General features: G+C 37.4%; 1 protein-coding gene across 2 annotated transcripts in view; it reads right to left on the bottom strand.

Moving 5' to 3' along the window:
* The window catches only part of MICU1 (mitochondrial calcium uptake 1), a 234,931-nt gene that overhangs the window by 45,161 nt on the left and 164,426 nt on the right, over positions 1-25,344 (bottom strand). The gene's annotated exons all lie outside the window — the stretch shown is intronic.

The following is a 25,344-nucleotide window of genomic DNA, read 5'->3' as shown; positions in this document are numbered from 1 at the left end:
GAGATCATGACATAGCAGAAGGTAGACACCTAACTGACTGAGCCACCCTTGAGAATGTCATTCATTATGGCTAATCAGTAACCTATTTGAATGATTACTACCTGGTAGGTGCTGTCCTGGGAACTTACCTTATGTAATCCTCATAACACTATTAATAGGTACTGTTATTATTCTATTTTATAGGAGAGGAAACATAGGCAGAGAGAATGTACATAACTTGCCCGCACAGTTAATCTGGGGAGACATTTCTGTCTGTTCTCAATCAGAACACTTGATTTGCTCTTATCTTAAGTACACTATGAATCATCTTTCCCTTTTTATCCTGGTTACTGGAAGCTTGGAGTCAAATTTGTGGCCTACCTCTAATAAGAACAGGAGACTTTATAATTTATATTGTTCATAATAACCTCACTCCTGGCTTTCTCTTACCTTCTTCCTTTAACTTTCACTTCTCAGGAAGTTTAATTAACTTTTATCTCACTTAATGTATTTTTAAGGCCTTTTAAAGTCCTTTCTTGGGGCGCCTGGCTGGCTCAGGTGGTAGAGCATATACTCTTGATCTCAGGGTTGTGAGTTTGAGCCCCATGCTGAATGTCGAGATTACTTAAACAAAATCTTAAAAAAAATCCTTTCTGGAACAAGGCAAGATGTAAAATAAGGGTGTTAGGATCTAGATTGTTTCAGTTTGGGGTCACAATAAATACCACAACTGGGGTAAACTTTTTTTGCACTTATTTTTTCATTATTATTTTTGGATTCATCTCTAAAAATGGAATTATGAAATAAGACTCTATAAGCTCTTTAAAATTTATTATGAAATATTTGCTATATACAATATACATAATAGACAAGTTATGAAAATAATAATCACAATCATAATCATAACAACAACACCATGAACCTCCCATTTAACCTGAGAGAGGAAGAATTCGCACAATGGTGGAAGCTCATGTCCCTCCCTCCTGTAAGAGGTAACTACCATCTGGATTTCTTTTTCTATTCCTTTTTTTTAGTTTAAAAGACGTTTGTGTCCCTAAACAATATATTATTTCTGCTTGCTTTTGCACTTCATAAAATGGTATCATAGTGAGTGTATTCTTTCATAATCTGTTTCTTTTCAGTGCAATATATTTTTTCAGTATTATGTTTCTAAGACTCATCAATGTTGATACATTTACATGTACTTCTTTCAGTTTTACTGTTATAGGTTTCTATTGTTTGAAAGTACTACTACCAGTTTTCCTACAAATGAATATCTGAGTTATTATCAGCTTTTTTGCTATTATGAACAATGCTATTATGAACATTCTTCTATCAGTGTCTGTGAAACATGAACAAGAGTTCCTAGTCTAGGTATAGATCTAGAAATGGAACTGCTGGCTTATGAATATCCAATTATTATAATATTTATTTTTAAAATATTTATTTTTATTATTTTTATATTTTATATACTATTATACATTATATTATATTATTTTGGTCATATTATTTTTGGTCTCCATGCATTATGTATAATATTATAAAATATATTTCTATATTATTGCTTATTATAAATTTATTATTATAAAATACCAAAAGAATCTCCAATACTTTATCAGCTATGTATAAGAGTTCTCATTGCTTCTCATCTTCAGCACTTGGTACTATCAGACTTTTCATTTTTTGCCAATCTAGTGTGCTGAAAAAGTGGTAGGTATAAACTCTTCAATGCTCTTGACTTATACTACTATAAATTAATTTCCAGGAAGATATTTCAATTTACAGTCCCAGTAGTATATAAGAATACCTATTTTTCTGTACACTTGACAATATGAAGTATGATAATAAAAAAATCATTGCTAGGGGAAAAATGGTAACTTTTTAAAAAATATTTTATTTATTTGAGAGAGAGAGACACACACACAGCATGAGTGGGGGAAAGGGCAGAGGGAGAAGCAGACTCCCCACTGAGCCGGGAGCCCAATGCAGGGCTCCATCCCAGGACCCTGAGATCATGACCCAAGCTGGAGGCACTCACTTACCTGACTGAGCCACCCAGGCGCCCCAAATGGTCACTTATTTTAATGAATATTTCTTTGATTACTAGAGGCTGACCATTTTTCTAACATGTGTATTGGCCATTTCTATTTCTTCCTTTGAATTGTTTGTATATGTTCTTTGCCTAGTTTTTTTAGTAGAAATGCTCATATTTGTCTCAATTTATAAGATTAAAAATATTTGCCCTTTATTAATGTAGTTTCGTTTAAACTTGTTTTATGCACAGAAGCTTTATTTTTTTATTATTTTTCTTAATACATAGAAGTTTTAAATCTTTATTGCAGTGAAATGCATGTATCTCTTTCTTTATGAATTGTTTTGCTGGTTTATATCTAGCAACTCTTTCTTTGTGAGGTACCAGGCTAAGTATTGACTTATGGTTTCTTCATTTAAAAAAAAGAAAACAGGGGTGCCTGGATGGCACAGTCGGTTGACTCTTGGTTTCAGCTTAGGTCTTGATCTCAGGGTGATGAGATCAGGGTCATGAGATTGAGCCCCATGTTGGGCTCTGTGCTCAGCTTGGAGTCTGCTTGAGATTCTCTTTCCCTCCGCTCCTCCCACTTATACTCTCTCTCTCTCTCTCTCAAATAAATCAATCTTAAAAAAAATAGCAAAATATTAAAACATATCTCTCAATACCAACCAAAGTGCTTAAATCCTCAAAACAAAAAGATTATCAGCTAAGTTTGTTTTAAAAAGTACACCAGTCTGCTGACTTTGAAACTAGTCTGAATGTTTGGGAATTTAGACTAACATGGGGTCGTTTAAGCCTAATAATCTCAAGTAAATTCAGTCCAGTTAACTTCTTTTGTTTTGTTTAAAGGTATATAACTGAATATTGAGTAAAGGAGAAAACAGGAAAAAAATCATAGTTCAGCTCCAAAGAAGAGAAGGCGTAGAAGGGCTAGTACACGTACTTGAAAAAAATTCCTTAGGTTGTTAAAGAATAATCCATACTCTATCATTCACAATAGCAAACATTTATATAACACTTACTATGTGCCAGATCCTATTCTAAGTGCTTCCCATACATTAACTCACATGGTATTTTGAATTACACAAAATTTATGTGGCTATTTTTCCCTAAGATAAGACTTTGATCAATATGAACAAGGGACTATGGCAAAATTAACTGCTATTTAGTATTCCAATCAATCTATGAAGTTAGTGTTTCCACATGGAATTGTTAAATAGGATTAGTCTCAAGTTATTTTTTCCTTTAAGATAACTCTTTCAGCAAGCAGATCTTATCATATCCAATTTCTGCCTTCAAATAACCATTTTATTCTAAATCACAGCAACAGAAAAAGAAATCTGTCTTGTGTTAATATATTCCTTTGAGAGTTGAGACTCAGCATTATTCAGAGTTCAAGGACATTCTTCTTTTCATATGAGATCACAAGAGTTTTGGAGACAATCTGACTGTTGGGAAAAAAAATATAAAAGCTCCAATTTTAGGAGATAAGAACCAAGGACTAATTGTAGGAAAGCAAAGTGCTGTTTCCTTTCACTACATGCCAGTGTTTTCCTCGGACTTCATCATTTCTGTAGATAGCTCTCTGGGATCTACTGTCAAGGTGAAAAATACAACATTTTTCCATACTGTTTTTGTCCTAGCATTGCTGACAGCATGTCAGCACTCATAAGAGAGTTGGAGATTTAGCTTGTTCGTTACTTGACACCTACTGACCACTCTACAAGGCCTGATGTGCTGACTTTACCTAAAGGTGTGGCAAACTGTGGAAGGCAGCAGTCAGTGTGAAAAGCTGTTAAAAAATAATGATGACAGGCTCTTTCGCGCAATGGATACCGCATTGGACTTCTAAAAAATAATGATGACAGTTAAGATAAACAATTTACTTTGGCCTTGATGTATTCACAGTTGATCACTTCCTCATCATAGTGAATGACTGAATAAAGAAAAATGAGTCTCAGTAAAATACCAGCAAACCAAACCAAGCAACACGTAAAAAAAGCTTATACTCTATGACCAAGTGGAATTCATCCCATAAATGAAAGGGTAGTTTAACACCTGAAAATCAATTAATGTAATATATCGTATCAATAGAATAAAGATACAAAAATTGCATGATCCAAAAAGAAAAAAAAAAAGAAAAAAATATAAAACCAAATCAAATACCTTTTAATAGCAATCTTGGGGAGAGAGGCACCAATTTCTTCATGTTAACCTTTTCATAGGAGAGTATGGGTAATTTCTCCCATTATTATAATGGGAGAAGACTCTCTAAGTCAGTAGGCAGTCATCACTGGCAAATGATCAGGATATCAAAAGTTGCATAACAGAGGCAAGGAGGATATTAATTTTTAGTGGGCCCCAGCATGGTGTAAATTCGCCATCAACTCACTAAAATATGCAACATGTTCCCCAAGCTGTGAAGCTCATGTGCCTAATGCTTTTTCACAGCACTAAAATATAAACACAAAAGCCTTTCTATAGCAAAGGGAATCTAATCAATTTCAGATCTTCTATATTCCAAAGGAAACTTTCATCAGCTGTGAAAGGACTTGGACTCCCTTACAGCCCCAGAGAAAGACCTGTTTTATGCTCAGCATTAGGGTTTTTTTAAATGTTATTTTCCCTGCCTGGGATATTGTCCCTCTTCTTATCTAGCAACACAAACCCTGTCCTCTGTTGAACTTAATGTTCATTGCCCTGCTGATTATTCCAAAATATACTCAACCTTCCTGAGTCTTCTGAGCTCCTGCAGTAGGTAAGCTTTAGATCTCATAGAAGAGTATGCTTTGCATTATATTATCCTTTAATGTGCCTATATCTCTCTCATAACATTGTACACTTTTTGAAGGAGTGTATACCTTGTATATTTTATTGTGTCATACCCAGAGCTGTGAGCACACAGCATGTGCTCATTTATAAGATCACCTACCAATTCCATATTTATTATCTAGTAGGAGCATAAGACATGCTTTCCAGCCTACACTCTTGAATGCCTAAGGAGAGACTGTGCCACTTCTATAGAATTGGTAATTATTCTATTTAGGGTAATGTAGGGGGAAAAATCCTAAAGTTGCCCTTAGAGTTTCAAGGATATGATTAGATGCGGGCTCTGCTACGAAGCTCCATTTGCTCCTTTACTGAGAGCAGTTATATACTCTTGACCCTTGAACAATATGGGTTTGAACTGCATAGGTCCACTTATATCCAGAATTTTTTGATAAATACAGTACAAGACTGTAAATGTATTTTCTCTTCCTTATGATTTCCTTCTTCTTTTCCTTTTTCTAAGTAGGCTCCATGCCCAACAGTGGCTTGAACTCATGACCCCGAGATCTAGAATCACACGCTTTACCAACTGAGCCAGCCTGGTGCCCCTCTTCCCTATGATTTTCTTACTAACAATTTCTTTTCTCTAACTTACTTTGTTGTAAGAGTACAGTACATTATACATATAACATAAAATATGTGTTAACTGACTGCTTTTGTTACTGGTGAGGCTTTTGGTCAACAGTAGGCTGTTAGTAATTAAGTTTTTGGGGAATTGAAAGTTATATGCAGATTTTTGACTTCATGGGGGGAGGGGTCACCGCTCCTAACCTCCATGTTCAAGGGTCAACTGTATACAATTTCTCAATAATACTTAGTTGGCATCTAACAAACTAAAAGAAACAATAAAAATAGGTAAATTAAGCACACAGGAGGATGCAGACAAGACAGGTGATGCCAGACTCCACAGGCCAAAACAATTTGTACTCAGAGTTTGAAATTATTCTGGAATAATAAATTAGGTGAGAATGGCAGGTACATTTATTCACTCCAGTGAAAACCACAAAAACCCATCAATAAGGTTTCCCTTCTTCTGTCACTTGATATTAGAAAATTACCATATCATCAGTTCGTATAAGACTGAAGCCAGGGTAGATGTTGAAAAATCATTATAGCCACACTTTAGTCCATCAGGAAAATGAGAATATTTTTACCAAAACACACAGACCCACCAATCTGAATCAGAAGATTAGATCACAGTATCTACAGTTGGCTGAAGATATTTGTAGGAATCTTCCCATTTAGTCTTTATTCACTAAACTTCTAGTTTGATAGCCTCTGAGAAATACTTTATGCAGCACTATATACTCCCTGTTGTTGTTGTTGTTTTTAAGACTTCTTTTAGAGAGAGAGAAAGAGAGAGAGAATGTGCACATGAAGGGGGGAGGGGCAGAGGAAGAGGGGGAGAGAGAATTCTAAGCAGGCCCCACACCAAGCATGGAGCCCCAGGCAAGGCTCAATCTCATGACCCTGAGATCACAACAGAGCCAAAACCAAGAGCCGGACGCTCAACCATTGGCACCACCCAGGCATCCCACTCCCTGTTCTGGTAGGATTAGGATATTCCTCCTGCATCCACACCAGAGTTCTTAATTATATGGGGAATACACATGAAGCCAGTATATTTCAGTGGCAAGAATTTAGGCTGTGCAGATTGACTTGAGTTTGGTGTTTCTTGGTCACGTATCCACTGTGACCTCCTGAGCAATTTATGTAACCTTTCCAAGCTTTGGTTCCCTCATTTGTAAGATGGGTGTAATAAGTACTTTTCTCTTGGGATTATCGTGAGAGTTAAGTCAGATAATGCTTGAGAAATAATCACCCTAATTTATCTTTTTGAAGATGTGTTTACTTATTTATTTTATTTTATTTTTTTACATTTAATACCTCTAAATTCAGTATGCTTTTACAATTGATGTTGGCTAGGCAGCAGCTGTGATGTTGTCACTGGCCGTGTGAGTACATCAGTGTGTGTAGAATGGGCATCCGTGGCTCAGAAGAAAATCCCAGGTAGCAGTGCAGTGTTCCTTTAAGAAATGCTGCATTACTAATGCTCCTGATGGCTCAAAGGACAGTACTGTGTGGAAAAACACAGATTTGTAGTCAAGTAGAAATTTAGAAGAGTTGGACGTGAATGTGATGAAGTTTTAGATCAATTTATTTTGCTCATAATTCCCTTTTATGTGTGTAGAAGAATGACACCTAATATATCTTTACTTACAGGAGCATTTTAATAGATATTAAATATTTTTGGTGTAAAGAGAGCATTTTTGTTATGGTTTACTTGACAGCATTTTTTTCTTTCTTAGTGGCACATAAAATAGTCCATCTTCCCACTGTTTTCTTTTTTCCACTGTTTGTGTTTTAGATTAGATGAAATATGGTAGTACCACACCCACCTAGCACATACTAAGAGCAGAATAAATGTGAGCTATTCATAACAGTATTATTAATAACAATAAATGTCAGCTACAAATAATAATTTGGGGGCCACACTGCTTCTGTTAACTTCAGCTCTGTTTAAAGAGGAACAAACTTTCTGTTCTCTATAAAGACAATACAGAAAAGAAATTGAGAAAGGAAAGAAAAACAGCTCAGTAATTCTCTTAACTCTCCTTTCCACTCTTCACATTCACATTTTGCATGTTTATGAGGAGGAAAAAAGGCAGGAGTGGAACTATGTTTAGGGCATGGAAAATTAAATTATAAACTTTCTTTTCCCACAAAAACTGGACTTACGCAAAAATTTATGGAAACAGGGGCTGTAAGAATAAATTGTAAGTCCTGTAGTTACTACATAATGGACACAACAAATGGACTCAGGATAATACCGTATAAAATGTTTCCTATTCATTCCCTTATTTGAGTCTCATAATTACCCTTGAGATAGGTATAATAGCCATAGTTTCCACTTACATTAAGAGGAACCTGAGATGTGAAGAGTAGTGGGACAAAGCCAAGACTACAACACAGTCTGGTAGACTTTAAAATTACTCTACATGGAGGGGCACCTGGATGGCTCAGTTGGTTAAGCATCTGACTCTTGATTTCTGCTAAGGTCATGATCTCAGGGTCATGAGATAGAGCTCTGCATTGTGCTGTGCCCTGGGTGTGGAGTCTGCTTGGGATTCTCCCTCTCCCTCCATCCCCCGCCCCCAATAAAATAAAATAAAATAAAATAAAATAAAATAAAATAAAACAACTCTACATGGATGTGTATTACTGGCATGATTACAGCCATGATAAAGTTATATAATATTATGGGGCGCCTGGGTGGCACAGCGGTTAAGCGTCTGCCTTCGGCTCAGGGCGTGATCCCGGCGTGATGGGATCGAGCCCCACATCAGGCTCCTCCGCTAGGAGCCTGCTTCTTCCTCTCCCACTCCCCCTGCTTGTGTTCCCTCTCTCGCTGGCTGTCTCTATCTCTGTCAAATAAATAAATAAAATCTTTAAAAAAAAAAAAAGTTATATAATATTGTTTATACAAAAAAATGATTGAAAAAGCCCATGACTAGAGGCTGATTTTAAGATCACATAAGTGTACATATTCCTAATAAATCTGAAAAAACTAAACAGGTAATTATAAGTTACTCTGCCAGATTATACTCAGGAGGAGACAGCATCATACACAGTTATTAGTTGATGTTTTTTATAAGAACAATGTCCACAGACACAAGATATGAAAAAATCAATTGTGGCTGAGTTAGAAAAATGGCTGTGATCAAGGAATCCATCATGAGGACCCTATGTTCTACACAAGCCAAACAGTTTAACTGAGAGAAACACAGGTCTATTACACTAAAACAACAAAATAGTTAAGGTTATATCTATTTTTATCCATATGAACTGAGCTAAATATTAAGTTGCATATTCTCAATTTTTTACCTTATTCAGAAAACACCAAAAAAACTATAGTTTGAGGGCATTACCTGTAAAATTAGAAACACATTCTGTTCTTTGGTCTCTAGACCTCAAATCTCAGTTTATCTACTTGAAGCCACTGATCCCTTTTTGGCTGGCTTAATCTTTTCACTCATTTTACTCCTGACCATTCAGAAAGTCACTGTATATGCAATGAGCTCATGCTCATTAGGTTCTACGGACTGGTTAATATTTTTCAATACACTAAAACTGATGTTGGGAGCTGCCATTTTTTTAGAACAGAAAATGGAGAGCCAGAGAGTGGAATACAATACACAGGAGTTAGAATTCAGGTTAAATTGAATGACAAGCATAAGAAAACAAATGCGAGAAAGACAGGGAGACAGAGGCTCACAAACAGGTGGCTCACTGAAGCTTTAATACAGAAGTCGGAAGAAACAACGGGTCCAATCACAGGCAGGTGAAAGCCAAGTATCTCCTAGGCAAGAACACGTCTATTTTCTACTTCTATTATTTTCTTTTTTAAAGATTTATGTATTTATTTAAGAGAGAGGGAGAGAGAACGCATGAGTAGGTGGAGGGGCAGAGGTACAGAACCTCAAGCAGACCCTGAGTGTGGAGCCCAACTTTGGGGCTCGAGCCCATGACCCTGAGATCGTGACATGAGCAGAAATCAAGAGTCATTCACTTAACCAACTGAGCCACTCAGAAAACCCTATTTCTAAATTATGCATTTTAGAGTACCAAAGAGAAAACATCAAGTGAGGTTATGTATCAAATCACTCAGTGCTGAAGTAGTTTTTTTATTTTTTAAGTCACCAAGCTAATTAAGATTGTCTTTCTTAAATGTTAGTTTTTCATTTTGCTTTGTTTTCTTAAAGCAACTTCAGAGACATAGAAGATACTTTTCAATTACGTGGTAGCCTCTTTGTTTTTAAAAAGAGCTATTTAGGATTGTTTCCTGCTTAAGCATAAGGTTCTTCAACATGGCAGTTAATTAGAATAATTGAAACTAACCGTGATACCCTGTAAGGCACCTGAAAGTCATCTGAAGTTCATTCATTTTCTATATGAGCTCAGTGACCCCAGAGTCTTCTTCCATAAAGTCTGGGCATGTTTTGGGGTCATTATTTTTAGTTTTTCTAGTTGTATTAAGGCTTCTTTTTGCTCAAATAATGGAAACCAATGCAAGCTAGCTTCAGCAAAAAAGAAATTTAGGTACCCCAGGAGACCAAAGCAGCTCATGGATGGGAAAGGACTGAAAGCCAGGAACAGAAGCCCTCATTTCTGTGCAGCTGCTTCAGTCTCGGTTTTCTGTTAGCCTTTCTTCTCAGTGCTTCATGGGTCTACACAGTGGGCAGAGGCCATTACCCTGGAGTTCTGGAGAACACGTTATAGTTCAGCCACCAGAAGAGATAAACTGTCCCTAGTCCCAATTTCAAATTTCCTCTGGAGAAATTCTGATTGGTCCAACCTGGGCTGGACATTCACTTGTGATCCAATGAGCTATGGCCAGGGTGGGGGTGGAGAGGGTGACAGGAGGGGAAACAAGGGGGAGGCACAAAGTGTAAGCACGGTTTCCAGGAGCCCACACCTGTGTTTGAGAAGTAGTATGGAACAAATGCTAGAGAAGGAACTGTTGAAAGTTGACTAGATATCCCCAAAGGGCCCTGATACACTAACCCATATGATGCCATCAAGACAAGGAGGGTATGTGCATGTGTGTGTGCCTTTTTCAGGCTGTTGCCCACATGTGATGATATATTTACTAATTCAGCACTATTTCCTGAGCATCTTGCTTGTGTCAGGTACTACGCCAGGCACTAAGCAAATAATGATGAGCCTAATATTCTCTCCCAGAAGTAGGTAAGTATTTAAGTAGCGTTTGGAAACAGATATTCAACAATCAGATGACTATATAAGTGATAGGAAGGAAAGTATGGGGCGCTTTGGAAACATCTAATATAAAAATGTGGTCTAATTTGGGTTTGGAAGATGGTGAAGCAGGGAAGACTTCCTTGATTGAGTGAGGTGTAACTGAGCTCTGAGGAATAGGAAAGAGGTAACTAGGGGAAGGGAAAGGAGGACGAGAGTGTCCCGGGCAAATGAACAGTAGTACAAAGGCCCTGAGATGGAACACTGGTACGCGATGAATCTGGAGAAGGCAGCTGTAGAGCTCAAATTATACAGAGCCTATGGGCATGGGTTTAAGTCTTTATTCTAAGAAGGACAGGGAAAGCAAGAGTGGCTATAGTAAGACTAGTAAAGAGGCAACAGAAGTAATCCAGGCAGAAGATGACTGGAATGGTGGTGGAGATGGACAGAAGTGGTCGGACAAGATGATGTTACTGACAGTGATTGTGGGAGTGCGTGTGATTAAGAAAGAGATCTGTGCCTAATTAGATTCTTTTCTGCTTCGCACACATTTTTCTGAGTGTGACTCTAGCTATGTGCAAAGCCTATGGTTGCTTGGCTTTCTTACTGCTTAACCCTAAGCCTTTACTGAAAGTCAGATGACTTCTCATTTCTGTCCAGCAGGCCTTGCTCTTGCTGGTGATGGCAGAATGTTTATGTTTGAAATTATACTCCCTTAAATCTTTAAATTAATTTTAATATCTTTCCTTCGTGGGGTCCTATTAGATTTGAAACACCTGATACATCAATGAGAATGGCCAATGCAAGGTAACAGGGGCAGCGGCAACTATGAAAGAAGTTGCTCTTACAATCTCCTGTAGCTCCCAAAGATAGCAGAGATCCCCTACTTTCAAGGGTACTTAAGCTGAGGTGCTAGATGTAACACAGGAGACAAAGATACTAATATTAGCTGGTCATTCTCGATTCTATCCCTTCACTACAATTCAAATACCCACCTCTTCGCCTCTGGCTGTCATGTAGCTGGGCGGCAACAATAAGCCCCAAATCATCTAGGGAGGACACATGCTGTCCATGGCTTTGCAGTACTAGCGAAGACTGCCACATCAACACGAGGTCAAAATTACTGCACTGTTTTTAGTATGGAGGCAGAGAGGAAGTTAATCGGTATTTTAGATCAGAGCCAACCAATGGAATACACTAAAATGATGCCACCATGGTAACATCATGAGGAAAACTGCACATTGTTCTGTCATGTATTTACCAGCAAATACTGGCAGAGAGAGGCAGATATTTCAACTATGTGAAGCTATCTAGTAACTAGGGATTCACATATACTAATTATAGCCTAGCAGTATTCATTTACCAAGACGATGTAACTTTTACTCTGCTCTGAGGATCTGCCCTATTGAGCCCTCTGGCAAATGGATGTGGTGACTACTGAAAAACCTGAGTGGGACAGTGAGTCATTCTGGATGACCTCTATAAAGCAGGTTTAGAAGGGCCTGGAAACCTATGCCCCGTTATGCTGGTTTGAAATTAATTATGTTTCACTAGGAGAGTAGGCTCCCGGGCACAGTTGACAAAGTATGTTTAAAATCTGATGAACTTTGGTGAGTTAATGATTGCACGTTCAAATAAATGGACTCAGTATACTCACCGGATCAACCAACTCCACAATTTATTATTTTTCTTGGGCAGAAATTGAATGTAAAACCACATTAACATCACACTTGAGGTTATACATACTCACAAGTGAGGAACACCAAAGAGATTGCTCCCCCAGCTATCATAACCCTGTCAGAGCATAAAGATATATATTTAAAGTGAACTATAAAACTTAATTCAAATCCACAGGGAAAAATAAAATCCCCTCACAGGCTCTCTGAAGCCAGACTGAGACAAAATCAGTAAACCAACCGGTGTAATTTCCCGAGCACTACAAGAATCCCAGCCATTATTTTAGATCCAAATTTAAAAACTAGTCTCAATCAGATTCGACCTGATACACATTTGCTCACCAAGAAATGCTAGGAGTTCTCTGAAAACCCTAGTTCAATTTAAGGCGATAGAGGAATTCCTGATGGACAGGAGAGTTTGTTCCCATTTCTTTAATTAGTATCACAGATAGGTAAGATGAGAGTTTATACCTAAGTGAATAATTGGAAATTATGTAAAAGGATAGCCAAAGAGTAGCTACTTCCTGCTTTAAAAGTTCAAAGTTCAGGGGTGCCTGGTTGGCTCAGTCATTTAAGTGTCTGACTCTTGATTTCAGCTGAGGTCATGATCTCAGAGTTGTGAGATCGAGCACTAAGTTGGGCTCTGTGCTAGGTGTGGAGCCTGCCTGAGATTCTCTTTCCCTCTCTCTCTGCCCTCTGCCCCCACCAACTCTCTCTCAAAATAAATAAATGAATGAATAAAAAATAAAAGTTCAAAGCTCATCACACTTAAGAAATGAACATTTTCAGACACCCAGAAGGCTAACACTAAGTGCTACATTAAGTGTTTTATATGTATCATATTCTATGTATCACGAGAGTAAAATTCCTTATACCTTGAGTAAAAAGGTAACTTGTTAGGTTTTTAACACTTCATTATGTCAGTGGGAATTTCCCAAGTTGATTATAAAATATCACGGAAAAAAATTTACTCTCATAATAGATACTGAATTACAGAGTGATCTTTATAGACATTTTCCTTAAATTGGGGGAATAAATTTACAAGCATGGAAACTAAACACATCCTAATGTTTTGGCCGTAAAGTGAGATTTATTTAAAATGTTCAATACTTCTGTCACTAATGGGAGCAATAAACCATGGTTCACAGTATAAAAGGGACTAAACCCCACTCCTTGAAAAAAAACACTGAATCCTGAAGATTTAGTGGAGCCTTCCTCATCAATTCAAAAACTACATTGAAGGTGCATTTCTCTGGAGATGGAAGGTCCTGGGATAGGAAGATAGCAAGCATTTGCATAGCCTGGAATGCAAGAGCATGTGGCTGGGTGTCCAGTGAAGCAGAGAAACCATTAATATACAGTGCTTGAATACTCCTAGGAAGCAAGTGTCTGGTGGGAAGGAAAGGAATGTGGCTGCCACTCTTTTTACTAGATTCAAAGTTAATGAAACATGGGAAGGACTGGGGTGACCCTGAGCTGTGCCAAGTGGTGCAGAAAGGCAGTGAGGCCTCTGAAAATAAAATCTCCACAGAGCTGAAAGATAAACTGGTGGGACAGCCTATACAATAAGCCAACTGCTGGGAAAGGGTGCAATGGCACCGGGTCCATGAGACAGCACTACCGTTGACAGCATGTCACCGGAACTGTTCTTGACACAGCCCTCCAAAGGCCAGTCTTGTATTCTGGGGAAGGTGGTGAGTTTATACATGCGGTAGTCTGTATAAAGATGTCCCCCTATGTTCCCCATCTCTTAAGATTCATACTCTTGTTAGTCTCCTCCCATAATGGTTCCAGGATGGGTCTCTGTGGCCAAAAGAATGCAGCAAAAGTGATGTCACTCCTGAGAGTAGGTAATAAAAGACATCTTGGTTGCATTTTCTCTCTCTTGGATCACTTACTGTGCAAATCGCCAGCTGCCATGTCATGAGAGCCTTGTGAAAACATCCACAGAGTGAGGAACGGAAGCCTTTTGCCCACGGCCGTGTGAGTGAGCTTGGCAGAGGACCCTCTAGCTTAGTCAGGCTTTAGAGCACTGCAGCTCTGGCTGACAGTCTGACTACACTTCATGAGAGATGGCTGGAACCACCCAGCTAAGCTGCTCCTGGATTCCTGTCCCTTAGCAACTGCATGATATAATATTTGTTTTAAGCTGCTAGGTTTGGGGGTAATTTCTTATGTAATAATAGCTAACTAATACAGCTGTAATGCTCCAATTTTGGAGAGAAGGGGTTAGAAACTATCTTCTTACTTTGCAAAACCACTGCAGCTTGAGCAGGAATCTATAGTAGCAGTGATGACAACACCAGAGCTGGAGTTGCAGAATCAGACACAATACCTCAGACAAGAGCAACTGTTAAATTAGCCCTATTAACATTAATTCATCCCAAGCGTCATTTTGTTATACAGAGAGAGGGGAGAGGGAGAGAGGGGGGAGGAAGGGAGAGAAAGAGAGAGAAAAAGAGAGAGAAACAATTACCACAACAAAAAAAGCTACCAGATGGGGAAGGTAATTCCACTACAGCAAATGCTTCCAGATGCTTCCAGAATTTGTTTTCACTTTGCCAATAGTGAAATAATAGTACAGAAAATCCATGAGAACTATTTATCTCTCTTTTTAAAGATTTTATTTATTTGGGAGAGAGAGAGAGAGCATGCACCTGTGCACGACATAGGGGGAGGAGCAGCGGGGAGGGAGAAGCAAACTCCCTGCTGAGCAGGGAGCCCGATGCTGGGCTGGATCCCTGAGATCATGACCTAAGCCGAAGGTAGATGCTTAACCAACTGAGCCACCCAGGTGTCCCCATGAGAACTATTTCTATGCTGAAAGGAAAATATAGTATATTAATACTCTTACAACAATGACAGAGATAAATAACTCTGTATACGATGTCCAATAAAGAGAAAATGACCAATCCTTATTCAAGGAAACTACTTCAGTTCTTCCTTAATTTCTAGCATCATGCTCCATAAACGTATCTACATAGAAATATAAAAGATATTATCAAACATCTGATTGAGCAATATTTCCAGCACAATGAATTCAATACACCTCACTTATTTTTCTAGTTGGATATACTGTAAATCACCGATTGGGGATTACAAATCTTATCAACACAATGACTGTGAAGTTGGCAATTTCCTGGAATCTTTTCAAACTTTAAAGGCTATGAAGCTGCAGAAAATATCAAGATGGACCACTGGCCAGAGATGTCAGGAAGTGCAGGTCACCCGTCTTCCCTTACTTCCTCTGCTGATAATGGAAGAAGTGCAGGAGACACCAACAGTCTCTGGGAAGGGGCTCTGCGGAGCAGTTGGACGCTAAGCGGCTGAGCAAGAAGCAGGCGGTCATGAAGGAATGATAAATGAACCGACCTCCTAGAGCGCATGATGGGGGTCAGGCACAGCCCTGGCTGCTTTCTTATCTCAGGAAGTCTTCCTGACAACTCTGTGAGGTAGATATTACCATGATGACATTTGAAGAAATTAAGGCTCCCAAGGTCAAAGAAATTCAAAAATCCAAATGACATAACTGTACACTGATTACTCTTTTGACAGATATTTACTGTGCACCTACTGTGTGCACACTTCCATCATTGTACTTTTCTTCTGGTGCTGTAATAACTATCTAACTTTTAATCTGATTTAACTCCTTAAATTCAGGAACTGGGCTCTACCTACCTTTGTATCTAAGCCAATGTCTGGCACATACCTAAAGACTCGATAATTTTAATTTGTTATTAGGAAAAAAAAACCCGTGTTACATTTTTGGCTTTACTTTTCTGCTAGGTAGACAGGCTACCAAATTTCAAGGAAAGACTGGTAAAGAAAAGGGGCATCCTAAAAAAGGTGTTTTGGCACTACTTTATTTGGAGAGGCTTTTTCTAATGCTAAAAAAATGACTGACGTAGCTTGTACTTCATTAGTCCGAGAAGCTTTAATAAGAAGAATCATTCATGCTAATGTGGTAGATTTGATACAAAACAAATGAGGAGAATGTGGGTGGGGAGGGAGAAAAGGCATTCTATTATAATAGGAAAAAGGAGAAATGAAGGAGACTTGAGAAAAACCTTTTCTATGCTAACTGAAGTCGGAGGATAATAACTTGATGTAATATATATGACCCTCTAAAGTGGCATTTGCTTGGAGTCTGAATTCAACAGGCTGTAATGCATTATTTATCCACAAATTACTGCAAAGCTGGCTCTGGTTCCTAAGACATTGTCTAGACTCCCTAGACTCCTGTAAGGCTGTATGGTAGGCTAGAGGCTAAAGCTATTTTTAAAAAATCAGGAGGAAAAAAAAAAAAAAGAGAGAGAGAGAGATCTATTAGAGTTATTTGAGGCCAAATTAGTTAAAAGAAGGATGGAGAAAAAGGACAAAAAAGCTTCTTTCCACTCATTTGTACAACTGTCATTCTTTAAAGCCCTAATTCTTTATTTTTAAATGTTCAAAAATTTCAAAGACTGCAATTCTGAAAGTCATTTGCAGCTGAAATGCTCTAAGAGGAAGAAGAATGAAAAGGCCTACTCAGACACCCTACCCATCATTTAGTCCAGATTTCTTCATTTGAAGTCTGGGTCAGAGGCCAAATATGATCTACCCATGGGCCCAGCTAACTCTTAGAGAAATCTGGAGAAAGCCTCTTTTCTTATCCTGCACCATGCTTTCCATCTGTTTCTTGATGATCTCCACAGACCTAGACTTGAGGGCACAGGGTCCCTTTACCAAAATGAGAATGCCTTGGAGACACATTAATTTCAGCCTGGTTTGGGACAGACTTGATAAGAAAGGTCATTTTCTCTGTCACCCTCTCCTGGCTCCAGTCCCAGTGTTACTCAGGGCTCCCCTGCCTCTTCTCATCTATCCTACAACCAGAATAAAGTGCGAATAAAAATTAACCACCCTATTCTTTGTATAGAGTGAATTTTGGTTAGACCTGACTCAAATATTGCCTCCTTGGGGGAAGCTTCCTAAGCAGTCTCTTGTGCTCTTCACAGACTAATTTACATGTCCCCTTTTACACTCCCATTGCGCCATAAAAATATGTCTGGTACTGTACTTATAACACTGTACAAGAATTTGTGGTTCATCTGTCTCACCTTTGTAAGCTTCTTGGGGGAACAATGTTTTGTTCATCTCATACCTTGAGCATTTACCATAACTCCTGGAAAGCTAGTGTAAGTTATAAGAGCAGACTCTGAAGGCAGACTGCCTGGAATAAAACCTCAGCTCCTCCTTGGGCTACTTACTTAATCTCTTTGTGCCTCAGTTTCCTTGTTTGTTTAATATTGATAATCATAATACCAACCTTATAGCTTTATGAAAATTAAATGAAATAATGTACATAAGGCACTTAGAATAGTGCCTGGCTCAATGGTAATCTCTCAAGAAATGTTGGCTAGTATTTTCACTTTATGTAGTATGTGCTCAAACTTTGGTTAAAATACTTGATATTGCTAGAGGTGTATATCCAAGACTGCTGTGGCTAGAAGGGTATGTATAGATTAAACACTGAACTATAAATTCATACAATCATCTTCTTTCATACTACTTCTCATTTCACTATTATTGCATTCAACACTATTTTAAGCATTCTGTTGTGTATGAAATGGAAAAAAAGTATTACTGCATTCTGAATTCCAAACAACTGACCTATAAACTTGTGGATACACTGGTACACAGCTCATTCATAAATTGAGAAGCACCTTCTACTAAAAGACAGCTGCTAAGACTATATGAATGATATATTGAGGAACAATTTCCGGAGAAAGATCAAATCTTCATGATTTATTTGAGCTCCTCTTGTCCTGCACCCAGTTTAAAATTAACTTAGAATGTAAAGTTAAAGATATTGATGATAGGAAAATCCCGGAGATTTCCCAGTATTGCAAAGGTATCATTAACATATTGACTTTGGAATCGTAAAGCTATCTGCAAATCAAAGAAAAATATCAATCTCTAATAGTTTTCTGCACTTCAGTCCAAAAGGTCAGATTCAGAAGAGCCAATCAATGCCTTTTAAAAGTCACGTCTAGGGGTGCCTGGGTGGCTCTGTCGGTTAAGCATCTGCCTTCGGCTCAGGTCATGATCCCAGGGTTCTGAGATTGAGTCATGCATTGTGCTCCCTGTTCAGGGGGGACCCTGCTTCTCCCTCTCTCTCTTTCATTAATAAATAAATAAAATCTTGAAAAAAAAAAAGAATCTCCAAAAGTCATGTCTAGAATGAAATATTTTAAGCAACAAAGTATCATTCTTAAAACTTTTTCCTTCATTCTCCAAAAGATATGAAACAAAAAAGCACTGTTTTGTATGCTTTTTACAGAATAATTATCAAAGTTGCATTTACAACATCAAGGAAGCTTTCTATCACCATGGACATTCTACCATATCTAGTATTTTCAGTCTAATTTTACAGCTGAAGAACCTATAAGCCACAAATGATAGCAAACTTGAGTTACAGGGCGTTAAGGGAATTGCAAGAAATTAAATCAGAGTTTGGCTTTGGGTTTTGTATATCTTCTTGTTAAACTAATTCATCCTGAGAGCTAACTTGTTCTCATCACAGCAAAATACAGGACCTACTTCACGATGTGCGGTACAGAGAGAAAATATAATTAGCTTTAAAAAGTTTTGACATCAAGTCACGGGTGAATGACTTATAAATAACTGTTGAGGGCAATTAAATTTTTACTCTATTATTTTTATATATTTCTATTTTTTTAAATTAATGATTACTTCCTAAAATATCCCTTGGTGTCCCAGGCAAAGAAAGACTAGTAGGTTGGATGGATCATGGTACTAATACAATTTTAAAATATTTTATTTAGGGATACCTGGTGGCTCAGTTTTTAAGCGTCTGCCTTTGGCTCAGGTCATGATCCCAGGTTGCTGGGATGAAGTCCCGCGTAGGGCTCCTTGCTCAGCGGGGAACCTGCTTCTCCCTCTGCCTGCTGCTCCCCCCGCTTGTGCTCTCTCTCTGACAAATAAATAAAATCTTTAAAAAATTTTATTTATTTATTTATTTATTTATTTATTTATTTATTAGAGAGAGAGAGAGAGAACGTACTTGTCTGAGGGAAGGGGCGGAGGGAGGGAGAGGGACAAGAAGACTCACTGCTGAGCATGGGGCCTCATGCAGGGCTCCATCCCATGAACCTGAGATCATGAACTGAGTGGAAATCAAGAGTCAGACACTTAACCAAATGAGTCACCCAGGCACCCCAACTTGTTACTTTTATAAAAGAAACAGATGCCTGGATTTAAGAAATAAGAAAAGGGATCAAAATAAATAACTTGAAAGAAGAAATAAAAATATTTTATATGGCTAAAGTAATAGATTCCTTTTTTTAAAACATCTGGGAAAATAATGCTTGCTATGGCTTTTTCTCCTCGAGAATTTTACAAGGTGAAGTAGTTCATGTTGGCTAAGTACTTTAAATTTTTTGGAAAAAATGAACTAGTAAAATAATTTTATTATTACAACCAAATAGCAAAGTTACAATTTTTCTATAGTGGAGATTGTTGTTACCTTAATAGGTTTTTTACTTTTTACCTTTAAACATATACTTGGCTCCTTAAAGTTATAAATACCTAGAAGAGACAAGTACTGTTTAATAACCTATTTAATGATTTTTGGAAAATTCAAGCTGAAAGCATCTAAGGATGAAATAAGAAACTACAGATTTATTATTATTCACATTCTGCTTTCTATTGGCAAAAGTTGAAGAATAAAACTAAAAGAAACCTCATTGAACACATCTCATTTAGTTTCTTAGATTTAATTAAATCAAGAGTCAATTCTCATCTTTGAGTTTACTTAAGAATCCGTTTCCCAGAAGAAAACACGAAACAAAGCTGGTATTAGGATAAAAAGCAATCTGCTTTGCCAAGAGTGTTCTAGTTCCAGGAGTGTTTGATTGAAAGCCTTCTTGCCTTCTGGTCTCCTACTCCAAATCTTTTGGCCAGCAAAAGAGCTGAGGTTTGTCTCTTAATATGGTCCCCCACATTGGAGCAAGGCAGATTTAATTCTACTTCAGCACTTTAGAGAGATGAGTATAAAGATGTCAGCTTGATGATATAAAGGGTAGGAGATCTGGAATTTCCTTAGGCACTTTTAATCATGCAGTTATAGGTATCATTTTTTTAAAAAGTTCCTCAATATTTAACTTAAATTAACCTTTTTTCATTTTGCTCTTTTATTGACAAATGAAAATAATTTAGCATTGTTCTTTATGTCTCCCTTTTATCTTTCTTCCTGACTGAACAGATTTGTTAACTTTAAAATTTTTTTTTCTTGAAGACTAGGACTATAAGACAGTCACTGTTATCCTTTTAAAATTTTTTTAAGAAATATTTTTTAGAGAGAGACATCGCATGAGCACATATACATGCGCATGTGAGTGGGGGGTGGGGCAGAGGCAGAGAGTCTCAAGCAGACTCCCCACTAAGCTCGGAGTTGGATGCAGGACTCAATCTCAGGACCCATGAGATCATGACTTGAGCTGAAACCAAGAGTCCAACACAACTAACTGAGCTACACAGGCGCCCCTCACTGTTACCCTTTGAACTACACCCAATTTGCCTTCAGATAATTGATAGTCATGCCTTCTTAAAATGCAGTAATCTGATTGGTTATGCAATAAGCATGTGAAACCCAAAACTTTTTAAAAAAAGATCATGCTACAGACTGGAATTTTATTAGATGATGCTCTTTCAGTTTTCTTGTATATTCTGGAGTCGGCCTCTTCCTTCTTTTATAAATTAGTTTTTTGCTTTTCTTTGACGGCATGACAGCTCCTTTTACCCCTCCCCCCAAATTAAAATTAATTATACTCTTTCAAAGAGTTTTCTATTACCTTTCATTTTTGACTGACATCCTACTTACTGTAGTCCTCAAGAAATCAATGAATATATTAATTGAAATTAGACTTGGCACCTGTCTCTAAGGAATTCAACTCAATAGTTCTTCGTAGCCTTAGATGGAATTTTTAATTCAAAAGAGATTTTTTAAAAAAACCAACTGTGTATTCTTAAGTCATTCCTTCAAACCCATGTTTTCTTTGAGTTTCCAGATAGAGAAATAAGGGTAGAATAAAATGACCAGAATTAAAAGCATTAAGACATTTATAAAAACCTGACAAGCTAATGATTGTAATATGAAGATATTAAACGACTAGTTTAGGTAATATCTTATAAACATAAAAGAACAGTGTATTTCTTCTCAGTCATATGACTCAATTTGTGGGGCAAAAGAACTAGGAAAAGATGGTGCTAAAGCAGGTAGACTATAGATATTCAAGAAATTTGGTCTTTTTCTGTTCCTAAAATTCAGAACATTTTCTTTTTCTTTACAGTTCCAAGTAAGTCAGGCAAAGAAACCTCATCTTAGGCTAAAACTAATAATAATCAGATAAAGAACAGAAGATAGTTTAGTCTGAAAGACTGAGTTGGAATTCTCGCTCTTACCATTTGACAGCTCTGTGACTTTTACTTTTTTGAGTCTCAGTTTCTACGTCTCAAACACAGGTATAATACCCCTAAACATAATAGGGTTGGCAAGATTAAAAAAAAAAGGCATATAATATTTGTAAGTTGCTTGACTCATAGTAGGCACTCAATAAATGTTTATGGACTTTCTTTTCCCCTCTTCCCTGATCCTTCTGAAAATTAAATTTGACAGATAAATAGTGTTCTCTTCACTCTTAAAGCTATTGTAGTGAGAAAACATAGAAATAACTAAATGGAGGGGCAGTGGGTGGCCTAGTCCATTGAGCACCCAGCTCTTGGTTTCAGCTCAGGTTGGGGGATCAGGTCCTGTGTCAGGCTCTGTGCTCAGCATGGAGTCTGCTTAAGACTCTCTCTCCCTCTCCCTCTGCCCCTGCCCCCCTAAAATAAATAAATAAATCTTACAAAAAAAAAAAAAAAAAGGAATAACTAAATGGAATAAATCTTCTTGATCCGAAATTTTAAAGTAAGTTATGAAATAGAACTAGTAAGAGGTAAATAGAACAATGGAATTATAAAAACCAATATGAAAGTTAAGATACTATTAATCATTTCCATTTTCCTCTTGGCTATGATTATGAGATTATGTTTCATATTCAGTGAAGGGAGAAATTACCCAAGCTTTGAAAAGTGAAATCCAAAGTGTTTCATAAAAACAAAAATCTGCTTCCATTTTCCAGAGGTTTTATCAAAAAAGTATTTCAAAAAAGGGCCTTTCAGTCATTCGAGATGACCTGTTTAAGTGCGTAATATATGCCAACTGCCATACTAAGTGGCAGAGATATACAGAGAAGACAAAAAGAACACTTAACAAAGGTATAGTACAGGTCGTGTGGCGTCAGGCATATGGTGTATTAGTTTGCTAGGGCTGCCATAACAAAATACCACCAGCTGCGTGACAAACAACAGAAATCTATTTTTTTCACAGCTCTGGAGGCTGCAAGTCTAAGATCAAAGTAAAGGCAGAGCAGGTTTCCTCTGAGTCTTCTCTCCTTGCCTTACAGTGGCTACCCTCTTGCTGTCTCTTCACATGGTTGTGCATTGGCACCCCTGGACTCTGTGTGTCTAAATTTCTTTTTTTTACAAAGACACCAGTAGAACTGGATTAGGGTCCACTCTAATGGCCTCATTTTAACTTAATCACCTCTTTAAGGACTCTATTTCCAAATACGGTCAGATACTGAGGTACTTGGGATAAGCGCTTCAAAATAAGAATTCTGGGGGAACACAATCCAGCCTATAGGAAGCATGATCTCACGTAACCACTGCCCTGTTTTACAAATGAGGAGCTAGGCTTTAAGAGGGTAAATCACTCAAATAAATATCACATAGTGGTGACATTGTTTCCACCAGTAAGTTCTGGTGGAAACAAAATTTTAACTCAAGTCTCATTATGAGAGCACCAAAGTATGTTCTTTCTTCTATTCACACCTCCTCAAAGAATTACAAATCTAATTGGAAAGACAAAGTACTGATTCATGAAACTTTAACTATGGGGGTTACTGATAATGAGGCACTTATTCACTGGACTTGTACCATTACATGGGAAGAGTGGATTCAGGATTAATAAACATTTATAGAATATTTATTACATGTTAGACTGGGCTCTTTCACGAAAGAGTCTACTGAGTCCCTTACATGAGGAATTGCTGAATGCAGACAGGAATAGTCTTGGTAGTCTCGGACCCAGAGATGATCCTAAGTCGATGTCAAAATACAAGAGAGCTTTCCACAGTAAATATCTTAGATACAACTGTCTTTTAGATCTTTTTTTCCCTGCATTTGGGTGTAGGCTATGTGCAGGTACACATGTATGAAATCCCTAATCTGCTTTGTAATATTCTACCTCATTGACAATCTACCTCATTGGCAATGATGGGGGCTTTCTGCTCTAGAGCACTGCAGAGTGAAAGACAAGAAAGTCCCATGCTGTGTCTTTTGAGACTCCCATTTGTGTGTCCAGGAATGAGTGTCAGGCTAGATTGTGGTCAGGCAGGCACCTGCTCCATGCTCTGGATGACTGCATATTGTTGTTTAAAGTTTGTTAAAAATACCATTTCCTTTGTTCTTCAACTGCATTTTATGGATCTAGACTCTGTGTTAAATTTTAATTATATAATTCATACGCTAAGTAATTTACATTCCCAGATTATGTTACAAAGTTTCCAAAGACCATTCCAGTTATGCATACTGGGGACCAAGGCATATGTCTAGAATCCCACATACCAACTCTTACACAAAAGTTATTAGACTCCTGAAAGCAGGAAATAAAAGTCTGATGTGAAAGATGTCCTTCCTATACCAGCAGGAAAGAAACGAAGACAGGCAGTTGTGGAAAAGTAACTAAAATATATGGAGAGACTAAAGGAAGATAAGAATTATTCAACCCTGGTCTGTTTGTATAGATTACTCTCAATTTTGACTCCCCTTCTCTGGTGATAATAATGCAAACTTCATAAAGGTAAGCTGCCTGCCTTTGTTCAACTTAGTATATAAACTCTGTTAAGCCTAGCCACTTCTTTGGGTTTTCATTTTCCTATGGGGATTCCCACGTATGTGTAAAAATCGACACGCTTTTCTCCTGTTAATCTGTCTTAATGTCAGTTTGATTCCCAGCCCCTGCCAGAGACTCTAGGAGGGTTAAGTTTTGCTTTCCATGCTATATGTGTGTGTAGACACACACATATGCATATACATACACACACATATACATACCACTTACATTTATTATAGGGGCCAAGAACTGCCCTCAAGAAGGCTGAATTGTGGAGATCCATTAATTTGTTTTTTTGGAGGTAAATTCTTTGAGTCTCAATTACACCATTTTCAGAAAACAGGCACAAAGCACATTTCAAAGTTTGATCTGATTTTTAGTATTATCCATACTTCTTTCCTAGAGTATGAACATTCAATGGTGTTCTTATCAATAATGAGAATTCAGTTGTGATTTTTCAAACTGTCTCAATTGAGTTAAGTGGGTGGAAGTGGTGGGAGTAGCTTATCAGAATCTTGGAGAAAAATGGAAGAGCAGATAAAGAAGGAATATTCATAGTTTAAAAACAAAGCAGTGCTTTTCTCCAATACTTTAATGTGTTTTAATCATAGTAATTTAATGTTTTCAAATTTCAAATAATATTAAATATGTTTTTAAAAAAAAGATGTCGAGAAACACCAATGTAAGGGAATTTTTAAAAATCTGAAGATCAGATTTCATTTTTTCCAGGAAAAAAGTGCATTAGGAGGCATTTATTTATTTTTTTAGTACATTTTTTTAATTATATTATGTTAGTCACTATACAGTACATCCCTGGCTTTTGATGTAAAGTTCGATGATTAATTAGTTGCGTATAACACCCAGTATTAGGAGGCATTTAATTAATGTTTTGAATTGAATAGACTTAGTAGCCAATTAACCCAAAACACACTTAATTCACTAAATATACATACAGAGAAAGGTAATTTTCTTAAAGAGTTGTGTCCAGGAAGTGAATAGCATGATGGTCTAAACTGTAAGTGGAAAAAGAAATCTCCAAACACAGTATGACATTTTTGCAACTCTGAGCATTT

Source organism: Ursus arctos, unplaced genomic scaffold, assembly GCF_023065955.2.
Source record: "Ursus arctos isolate Adak ecotype North America unplaced genomic scaffold, UrsArc2.0 scaffold_7, whole genome shotgun sequence".
Classification (NCBI taxonomy): Eukaryota; Metazoa; Chordata; class Mammalia; order Carnivora; family Ursidae; genus Ursus; species Ursus arctos.
Note: the sequence above shows the minus strand (reverse complement) of the source record. Positions and strands in the feature narration are given on the sequence as shown.